Genomic DNA, 10,757 nt, shown 5'->3' on the forward strand with positions numbered 1-10,757 from the left:
GTGTGGTGCCCAGCTTTTTCTTGTCACCTATGCAATTCGGGTACAACAATTTTTTTCTGATCCTCTAACATGCGCTGCAACTTCTTCTTCTCCAAATCACTTGCGCAGTTTCTCTTTGCATCAGCAATGGCCCGACCTAGATCGTCAATGGGCTCATCTGATGCATGTTCTTCAGCTTCTTCCCGCATTGCCGGCTCAGCTTCTTCCCGCATTACCGGCTCAGCTTCTTCCCCCATTGTTGTATCATCGTATTCAGGGAACCCATGGCCAGGATAGCTGTCGTCGTCCTCTTCTTCTTCATTGTCTTCCATCACAACCCCTCTTTCTCCGTGATTGGTCCAAACATTATAGTGGGGCATGAAACCGGACTCAAACAGGTGGACGTGAATGGTTCTTGATGTAGAGTAATTGTGACCATTCTTACAGCCAGCACATGGACAAGGCATAAAACCATCCGCCCGCTTGTTTGCCTCAGCCGCAAGCAGAAAAGTATGCACGCCCTCAACGAACTGGGGAGAGCATCGGTCATCGTACATCCATTGCCGGCTCATATTCATTACACAACACCGAATAGACCAAATTAATACAAGTTCATACATAAAGTTCATACAACACTTAAATGCAACAAACAAATAACTCTCTAGCTAAAGCATTTAAATGCAACAACAAATGCGATCAAGTTCGCAACTAATGTAACAATTGATCCAACAGCATAATGATACCAAGCCTCACTATTGATGGCATATTTTCTAATCTTTCTAATCTTCAAGCGCATTTTCTCCATCTTGATCTTGTGATCATCGACGACATCGGCAACATGCAACTCCAATTCCATCTTCTCCCCCTCAATTCTTTTCAATTTTCTTTCAAGTACTCGTTTTCTCTTTCAACTAAATTTAACCTCTCGACAATAGGGTCGGTTGGAATTTCCGGTTCACATACCTCCTAGATAAAAATATCTATGTCAACTTGATGGGCATAATTTGTCATAAACACGAAATGTAACAAATAGTTTTAAAAGAGAATATACCGCATCCGAATCATAACAAGGATGAGGGCCGACGGGGACGGATATCAAAACCATGGCACTATGTATAACAAACAATGTATGGGTAAGATAATTATTACATGATTAACTATATATCCAAATCACACAAACATCAATTTCTTATATAAAATCTCATGAACAAGAGGCTCACCACAAGGTGGTGCCGGCAACGGGACGGTGCGGGCGATCGACGGTGGTTACGACGGAGATTTAGAAGGCACTAAGTAAACCACACCTACATATGCAAACTAAGTGTTATTTTTGACCTCAAATTGCATATAAATCAAATACTAGCACATATATATATTTCCTCCCAAATTACTAAACTCACAAATTAATAACTATATAAAGCATTGCAAGAGCTAATCTAGCAATAAGAGATGAAAGGACAAAGTTGCTAACCTTTGTGATCACTTGAATGGATGGGGGCCTTCAAATCTTGACAAATTTTGGGCAAAATGTGTGATGAGCTCGAGGGGAAGAGGAAGAACATAGAGGAGAGGAGAGGGGAAAGGGGGAAGAACAGAGCGAGCTGGACGAAGGGTTTATATGCAGGAGGACCTATAGTACCGGTTTGTGACACGAACCGGTACTAAAGGTGCTGGAGGGGGCCCAGACTGACAACATCCTGCCACCACCCTCATTAGTACCAGTTCGTGGCACGAACCGGTGCTAAAGGTTAGCCACAAACTGGTACTAATGAGAGCGGCCCGGCTAGCCGTTGGAACTGGCACTAATGTATACATTTGTGCCGGCTCTAATACAAACCGGCACTAATGTGCTTCATGTTTGACCCTTTTTCTACTAGTGTAGGTAAACTAGATTAACTAACTAGGTTAAATAGGTAGGTTAATTAGGTTCGTTGGATTAACAAGCTAGGTTAAGTAGGTTGGCTAGGTTAGAGGAAAATATTATTTTAGAGTATTAGGTCAGAAGGGTTAGAGAAATGGAGTTCCTTTGCAATTTAATTGGGTTCTGTCCTAGGCAGAGAAGGGTTAGAGATAATGATGTGTGTTTGTGTGAGAGAGAGGAATAGCTAGATCAACATAATTTGGGTTCTGTCCTAGGCAGAGAAGTGTTTAGTGAGGTCATTTTGCAAAGGTTTTTGATTTTTGGAAAGACCACTATTTTTCAAGGAAAAGAATTTAGGCAAATTTTATTTTAAAGATGATTCCTTGCTAGACTTTTATTGTTGATTATATCTTTTCATTGAAGTGGTCGTGTTATATCTTTTCATTGAAGTTGTTCGATTGTGCCCAAGTTGCTTTGTTGTTTCCAGGGAATGATGCTGAGTGGCCTATGTTTTGCCGGAATGTTGATTTATTTCTGTTCCGGCAAATTTCAGGTTCTCGATTTGTCCACTTTTTAGCAAAGGTCATGTCGAAATTTTCCGTGAATTTCGGCATGACTTGTACTACAAACTAGGACATATCGAGTACCCGGGATTTGCCGCACCAGGAATGAGTCAACATTCCTGCAAAACAATAGGCCTTTTTTATGTCATTATTCATTTTATTAGGTCTAGAATTAATTGACTAGATTTAATCATAGGAAACATGGCTAGCAACGATGAAGGACAGGGTTCTGGTGATTGCGACGACGTCTACCGGGCGGCAGACGAATTTTTTAGCCTTACCGACGATCAACCGATGTTGTTGCTGGGCCCACCGGTGGCATCGGGGACTAAGACCGACACACAGACTGTTGTTGAAACTGAGTGTCAGGACCCCGACTCAATGCCACATCGATCTAGCATGTAACACCTCATATCACTTTGTGGCCTCACGCACGGTATTCCCACGGGTGTCGCCTTACCTTTGCCCGGGACCGTTTGCGCCTTTTGGCACACGTATATGATAGTGTCGCTAGCATCCATATGATAAGGAGCCCGGGCTGACATGGCTAGTAGTAAACCCAAAGTGGCACAAACTTACAGGGACAGGCATCCATGACCCAACATCGAACGTGCCGGTCATCAGTGAGTGAATCCAGGCTGTAGCACTGGGCTAGCAGGACTCCGGTGAACCGGGCTGTAGCGGGCTAACAGGACTCCGGTATTCATCGCGTGACATTTCCCCGAAGGGACAGACACAGGAACGAAGAAGGACACATGCCGGCCAGCCTAAGTGTTCCGGAGCAGTAGCAAGCTACCATGGCTCGGTGGAAACACTAGGAGACATTTCCCGGTAAGAGAGGCTACTAAGGATAAACAACTAGATAGTCAGATCCCACACATACCAAGCATTTCAATAACATACACACAATATGCTCGATATGTGCAAATACAACATGGCATCACAACATGACTCTACGACGCAAGTATGTATTCATTAGGCTCCGAGGAGCGAGATATTACAAACATAGGTCTCATGACCCAACATTCAGAGCATACGAATCGAAGCACATGCAGAAGCTTAACATGTCTGAGTACAGACATCTACAAATGAAAAAGGCTTAGAAGCCTGACTATCTACCAGATCCTGCCGGGGGCATAAGATCGTAGCTGAGGTATCAAGCTAACGTCGAAGTCCACACGAAACTACTAACGAGACCGAAGTCTCTCTGCAAAAACATAAAATAGGCAAACGTGAGTACAAATCTACCCAGCAAGACTTACATCAGAACTAACTACATATGCATCATTATCAACAAAGGGGATGGTGGGGTTTAACTGCAGCAAGCCAGCTTTGACTCGGTGGCTATCCTAAACTACTATAGCAAATGACTCTTTTGAGGTGGCGCACACGAGTCCACATATTCACCAACCAATACACCACTATGGATCCGCTCCCGTCTCCCTACGAGAACGCCATCCATAGCACTCACGCTTATCTTGCGCATTTTAGAGTATCCACTTTCACTTGTCTATGAACTGTTATAGGCAACCCAGAAGTCCTTTACCGCGGACACGGCTATTCGAATATATCATATTAACCCTGCAGGGGTGTACTTCTTCATACATGTTTCCACCACTTAGCGTCTGCACACGACATGTGCTCGGCAGACTTCAAGCGAAAGCCGACGTGGGTGTAGACCACGACCTACCTAAACACTCAAGTCTCTAGTCCAGGTTTATCGCCTATTCGGGTTCCATCCATGAGGAGATCCGGCCGAAGTTTCGCTCACAGCCCCAAACGATGTGAACAGGGTTCCCGAGATACCAAACGGGCCTCCGGTACACCGTGCCACGTACCTATCGCATCACAGCCCACCCCTATGGTCAGCGCTGTCCACGGCCTCCAGTAGGCTACAAACACCAGAAACTACTTGCAACTCCTGGACAGAGGACTAGGGTGAATAAGAAGTCGAGCGGGGTCATATTTCAGGGCCCAATGTATGGTAGCAGCTGAATCATGAATCACAAACACAGAACTCAGTTCCTAAGAACGGCTTCAATGAGACAACCCACCATGTACGCCTATATGGCCTCTCACCGATACCTTTACCAAATCGTGTTCACACACTTAGCTCACACACAGTAGGACATGTTCACACACCTCTGATTCATCCCCGATGAATCAGACCTGACTCGACTCTAAGCAGTAGCAGGTATGACAAACAAGCATGAATGAGTAGGCACAACAGGGCTCAAACAATTCCTACTCATGCTAGTGGGTTTCATCTATTTACTGTGGCAATGACAGGTCATGCAGAGGATAAAGGGGTTCAGCTACCGCATCAAGTAACAGATGAATCGTTGTTGTCCTAACGCAGTAAAAGAGAGCAGGGTGAGAGAGTGGGATTGTATTGGAATGAACAAGGGGGTTTTGCTTGCCTGGCACTTCTGAAGATATTATAGTTCTTCATCGGTGTCATCGAACTCATCGTCGAAACCACGTCTATCGAGAGGGGACAATTACCGGCAAACAAAGAAGAAGCACAATCAATGCAATGCACAATATGATGCATGATCATGACATGGCAATATGATGTGGTTTGAACTAATGCAACTACCAGCAAGTTAAATGAAGTTGGTTTGAACCCTAGGTTCAAATTCAAACTCCACATGAGGCATTTCAAATGCCATTTATTCAATTGTTGTATACAGCAGATTTAAGTTGTTCAAACATGCATGAAAATGGTACAGATGGATAGATTGGATTTTTCTGATCATTTTTCATATATAAATCTTTACATTTGGAGTTACAGATTAATTTCTATGAATTTTTGAAGTTTGCAAGATTTTCTGGAATTTCCTATATAAGAATAAATCCAGAAAAGGATTTACTGCGTCAGCAGTGCGTCATGGTGACGTCAGCAGGTCAAAGGCGCCAGCCCAGGTCAAACCTGACGTGTGGGGGCCACACGTCAGTGACACAGGGCTTTTTAGCTCACTGACAGGTGGGACCGGTCAACGGCCACGTTAGCATAGTCAACGCTGACGCGGGGGGGGGGGGGGCACTGTGTTTAGATTAATCTTAATCTATTCTTGTTAGCTGGTTAGTTAGGCAGCAGGGCCCGCATGTCAGTGAGAGTGGGTTAATTAGTGGATCATTAACTGCTAATGACGGTGCCACGTCAGCTGCCGGCGTTTAACCGCCGGCGACCCGAGATCGCGGCGGCGTCCGCGTCGGGATTGTGCTACAGGCCACGGTTTGGGGCGCGGGGAGCATCTACGGGGAGCTGGCGGAGTGGTGCTTCCAGTGGTGGAGACAGCTGGAGCGGGGGTGGCCGGAGTTGTCGCGGGTGATGACCTTGGCGGTCGCCGGAGTTCGGACGAGGTCGGGTTCGGCGCTACGGTGCACGGGAGGATGAACGGGCGTGTGCTACATGCTCCTGGTGAGGTGTGGGGCACGGTTCCGTGCTCGGAGGTGAGATGCGGTGGCCCTGGCCGCGACGACGAGGAACCACGGCGGCGGTGAGTTCACGGCTCCGGCGACTCGGGCGGCTAGAGGTGCGTACGGGCATGGGGAGCAGGGGAGAAGAAGGTGGAGCTCACAGCAGGGTCGGAGATGGTCTCAGCGAGCTTGGGGAGGCAGAGACGGCGGCAAATCGACGACGGTGGTCCTCGGTGGCCGAGGAGGGGAACGGCGGAGCTAGCGGCATCCAGGGGCTTCCGGCGCCTTTCTTCTGGGTGAGGATGAAGAGGGAGGCGAGACGGAGCTTCCTGGGGCGTCGGCGAGGCGGGGCGGTGGCTGTGGCCGCGGCGAACGGTGTCGGTGGCGATGGTGGCGCTCGGGCACGAGTTGCAGAGCGAGAGGGAGAGCAGCAGGGAAGGGAATGAGCATGGGAGGGAGTCGAGAGGGGGCTGAGGGGGTGCATGGCGCTGCGGGAGACGTCCAGGCGGGAGGAGGCAGGCAGGCAGGGTGGAGGTGGCCGGGACGTGTGCCGGCGTGCTGCGGCCACACGCTCTGCCTACTGGCGCGAGGAGGAAGGCGACAGGGAGCCAGGCGGTGGTGGGCTGGGCCGAAACAGGAGCTGGGCCGGTGGGCTGAGAGGTGAGCGCCAGGTAAGTCAGGTGGGTCTCTCTCTCTCTTCGTTTATTTGTTTCTGTTTTTCTATTATTCGGTAGTCTTTAGGGCTTTATTTAAAATACCTAAACCGATCCAAAAATCATGAAACTAATCATGGCTACTGTTTAGAATATATCCAACAGTAAATATTTTAGTTTATGATTATTTGAGCATTTAAAATATTTTATAGTATTTAAATGCCCAAATGAAAATACCATATGATTTAATTCAGAGCCCAAATATGACATTGAAAAATGTGCAACACCTCTGGTTATGGTTCTAGCATTTTCCAGAAATGATGAACATTTTTGAAAGCCATTTGGAATCACTGAAAATATTTTAGTTGAACCTAGTGAATTCCTTTGATGCTAGGGTTTAGGCAATCCCCATTTTAGGTTTAACTGGAATTTAAACATGATGCAACACCAGATGCTAGCACTAGGCATTAATAGAACTAGGGATGTGACACTGAGACCGGCGCTGAGACTAAGACCGGCATCGAGACCGGCGCTGAGACTGAGACCGGTGCTGCCTCGGGGAGCGAAGCCGGTGTAGAACCGAAAGCAAAGAGGCAACGGGTTCCTAACAAACTCAGGACTACTAGACTGGTGGTCACGGAGGTGGACGACGACAATTTTGAGCCAAAGGCGCCCGATGAAGCGCGCGCGTGCTACGACAATCAAATAGGCTGCATTGTACGGACAACCGCCACCATCAACGATGAGAAACTATAGAAGATAGAAAATATGAGGAGCTCCCTCCTAAAGAAGTTTCACCAGATATTCTTGTTCCCGGGCCAGAATGAGAAGGATTATGAAGATCCAGACGAGGACCCGGCAATGAAGAAGATAAACAAACACGCCATGACCAAGTTTAGCGCCGCGTTGGCCGCCTGGAAAACTCGAGTGAATTCAAAGATCATCGACAAGAAGGAACCCTACTCCGAGATTGTAAAGGATAATCCGACAATCACGGAAGAGCAGTTTCAAATATTCAAGGAGGCTTGCGAGGCCGAAGCTGCCAAAATAAGTCTAAGTACATGAAGGGGCTTCAAGAGAGGAACATTGGGAGCCACCACCTCGGAAGCCGTGGTTACGGCGGAAAGAGGTCCAAATGGGCCAAGGAGGACGCGGAAGCCGCGAGTCTGGGCATTCCAGACCCCTTGGCTGATTTCACCGTCCCTCATGAGCGTGACGTCCTGAGGGCCCGGCACCGTTGGGACCCAATGAAGAAGGTTTACAAGACAACACCGGTCATTACGGAGTTCATGAGACTGCTGGTAATTTTAGTTTCTGATCAATTTGACTGCACACGTTAGTCATATTTGTAAATGATCCTTGTGCCTTTTGCAGAGAGAGCAGCACCGGATTGCGGCCGAAAGCGACTCGCCGTCTGAGGCATTGGCGTGGCCCAAGTGGGACACTCCATTCAACCGGGCGTTGAACATATTGAAACGAATACCGGTGGATACTCGACCGTCGTATGGACGCGTGCACGGTATCGGAGACGGCGCCACGTGGAAGAAGTACTACCGTGAGACCACGGAGGAGAGAAAGGAAAGACGGAGGTTAACTGAAGAAAACATCGACAAGAAGGTTGAGATTGCGGTTGAGAAGAAATCATCTCAGACAGTCGCAACAGCGGTAGCTGCCGCAAAACAGGTGGTTGCAGATTTGTCTACTTCCTTGGTGACGGGCATTTTCACTTGGACATGGCAAAATCCAGAAAAAAATGCAGAGGACTTTCCCCTTGCTGACTTCTTGGGAGCACCTGCTCCCGCACCGGCTCCCGCACCGGCTCCCGCACTGGCTCCCGCACCTGCTCCCGCACTCGCTCCCGCACCGACTCCCGCACTGGACGTGCTCGGTGGTGCCTCGTCTTTGGCTGAGCTCGACGCCCTCACGGTATCTGTCACACCGGCCCCCTTCATATAAATGTATAATCTCCCGTTTTCGTTGCCTTTCGGATGTCTCACGTCGCAGACTTTTCTTTGCAGGCCGACGAAACCCCGTGCACCATATTGTACACCATCGGAGAACAGAAGGTGGACGTGGGGAAGGCGACGATAATGGAGCCGAAGGAACCATTGTTCCACAGCCGGCCGATCCCCCCAAACGTCTTCAAGGTTTCCGTGGCCAGTGTCAAACTGGGCCACGAGAATTTGCCTCCTCTAATACTAGTGGGGGATGACGACGAGACCCCGCGGCGGCTTGGTGATTGTTGCAATGGGTGGGTCCTGTTGTGGCCAAAGAGTTTGCTTCGTCTGGAGGCGGCCGGGAGCACACCCACGAGCACGCAGCCTCAGCAAGGTATGAACATCAACACCCCACCTACCCAATTAGCGTCGGGTGTCGGGTTGGGTGATAGCGGACGGGGTAAGGAGGAGGCTCCATTAGTCGCTGATGACGTCGCCATGGATGAGGATGAGGATGACGATAGCGCTGAACCGTATGTCTATACTGGCGCCTCCTCAGGGTTTGAGCGTCATGAGTTGTTGCCTGAATTACCGTCTCAACGTATTATGGACGACCTTTCGGTAGTAAAGAAGTCTAGGAAGAGAGCAAGGAAAGGCAAAAAAGCTGATTCTATGATCCAGCCGCCTCAGCAGCCTCGGCTTCAGGACCGTATAGATATCCCCGATGCGGATAAATGGCATATACCCGGTCAACCAATCCTACCTGCAACAGCGCTACGGGCCAGATTCGACGATCTAAGGAGACTTCATGACGATGTGCTGCGGGTAAAGAAAGGCCTCATCGCCTCGAAAGATCAGGATACCCACTCTACGTGGTCAACGTTCCGCGGCAAATGTCGTACGTCGACAGCTTCCCCGCGGATAAGTTCTTCCTCTGATTCGGTTACATATTCGACATGTTTCACATGAAGAAGCTGGATTTTTATGTTTGTCCGCCTTTAAGCCTTGCACATGAACTACATCATTGGGGTTGAGCAGACACGTTCTATTTGTGTCGCTGACACGTACTACATGCACGAGGGCTTCTTGGGAGTCTGCGCAGAGCAGCGTGAATACGCGAGGGATTACATCGTCAGTTTCATGCTCGCCAATAAGGACAAGGAGGCGATTCTCGTGCCTTATCATCCCGTGTAAGTCATCCGCGCTGCTATCCTTCCTTCGATTTCAATAATTCATTTGCACGGTGGAGGCTAATTAATTTGAGGTGTACTTATTTTGCGCAGCGGCGGGCGCGCCGTCCTCATCATCCTCTACCCCCGATTCTCACACGCTCTTTACTTGGACTCGTCGAAGAACATTCACAAAAAGGATTACACCTATATCAAAGATGTTCTCGACAGTGCTATGTTTTACTACCAAGTAAGGGGTGGAGAGGTTAGGGACAAGAAGAGAAGGGGCGGCAGGGTCGCCTTCAGCCATAAGACCGACTTCTGCTGCATCCAGCAACCGAACGATTCTCTTAATGATGGATTCTATGTCCTACACCACATGCTGGAGTACAGACAGGATCACTAGTACCTTCGCATGTCACCTAGATCTGGCGATGCCCATATTCTGCAATGGGCAAAGGACATAGGAGATATCGAGGATCATCGACTTCGAGCTGAGTTCTATAACATCCAGCGCGAACTTGCCCAAATCATCATGAAGGAGGTCGTCAGAAAAACAGGGATGTTCTACGGAGAAGGACAAATGTCGCGGGAAGACGTCCGAACATGGATAGCCTCTCAGCGTCTCGACATGAAGCCTTTCACTAAGCTCGAGGACTATCTCCCTCACATGGATGGATGGCACGACATGGTGGAGTGATTGTCGATATATGACAATGTGTCCGTTTAGTCCATACTTTCTGTATGACAAAACTTTGACTTATGCACGGTGAAACTTTATTTGTGATGTAATTAAACCGTCCTCCTCCTCGACTAGCGAAAATCACTCTAGTTAGGGTATTTTGGGTACGATGAACTTTGTTATTTATGCTTATGATATGTTGTTTCTATTTTTGCCAAGTCTGTCTCTTTCTGTTGCCCAACTATATATGTTGCATATCATCGACTCATGTGACGATGCAGGTGCATAGATCATAGATGGCGAAGAAGTCCTACGCTAGGAGTATATATACGACAAGTGGCCGGAGTGTCAAACCCAGGTGTACCGGTTTCCGGTTTCCGAGCGACAGGCAGTAGTTAGTTTAGGTTCACGCTAATGCGAGAGAGGGATACGAACTTATGTACTCAAAGTGATAGCTCTTCTCGCGTATATCATTGTTTAGATGGATGAC

Source organism: Triticum aestivum, chromosome 3B (genome assembly GCF_018294505.1).
Source record: "Triticum aestivum cultivar Chinese Spring chromosome 3B, IWGSC CS RefSeq v2.1, whole genome shotgun sequence".
Classification (NCBI taxonomy): Eukaryota; Viridiplantae; Streptophyta; class Magnoliopsida; order Poales; family Poaceae; genus Triticum; species Triticum aestivum.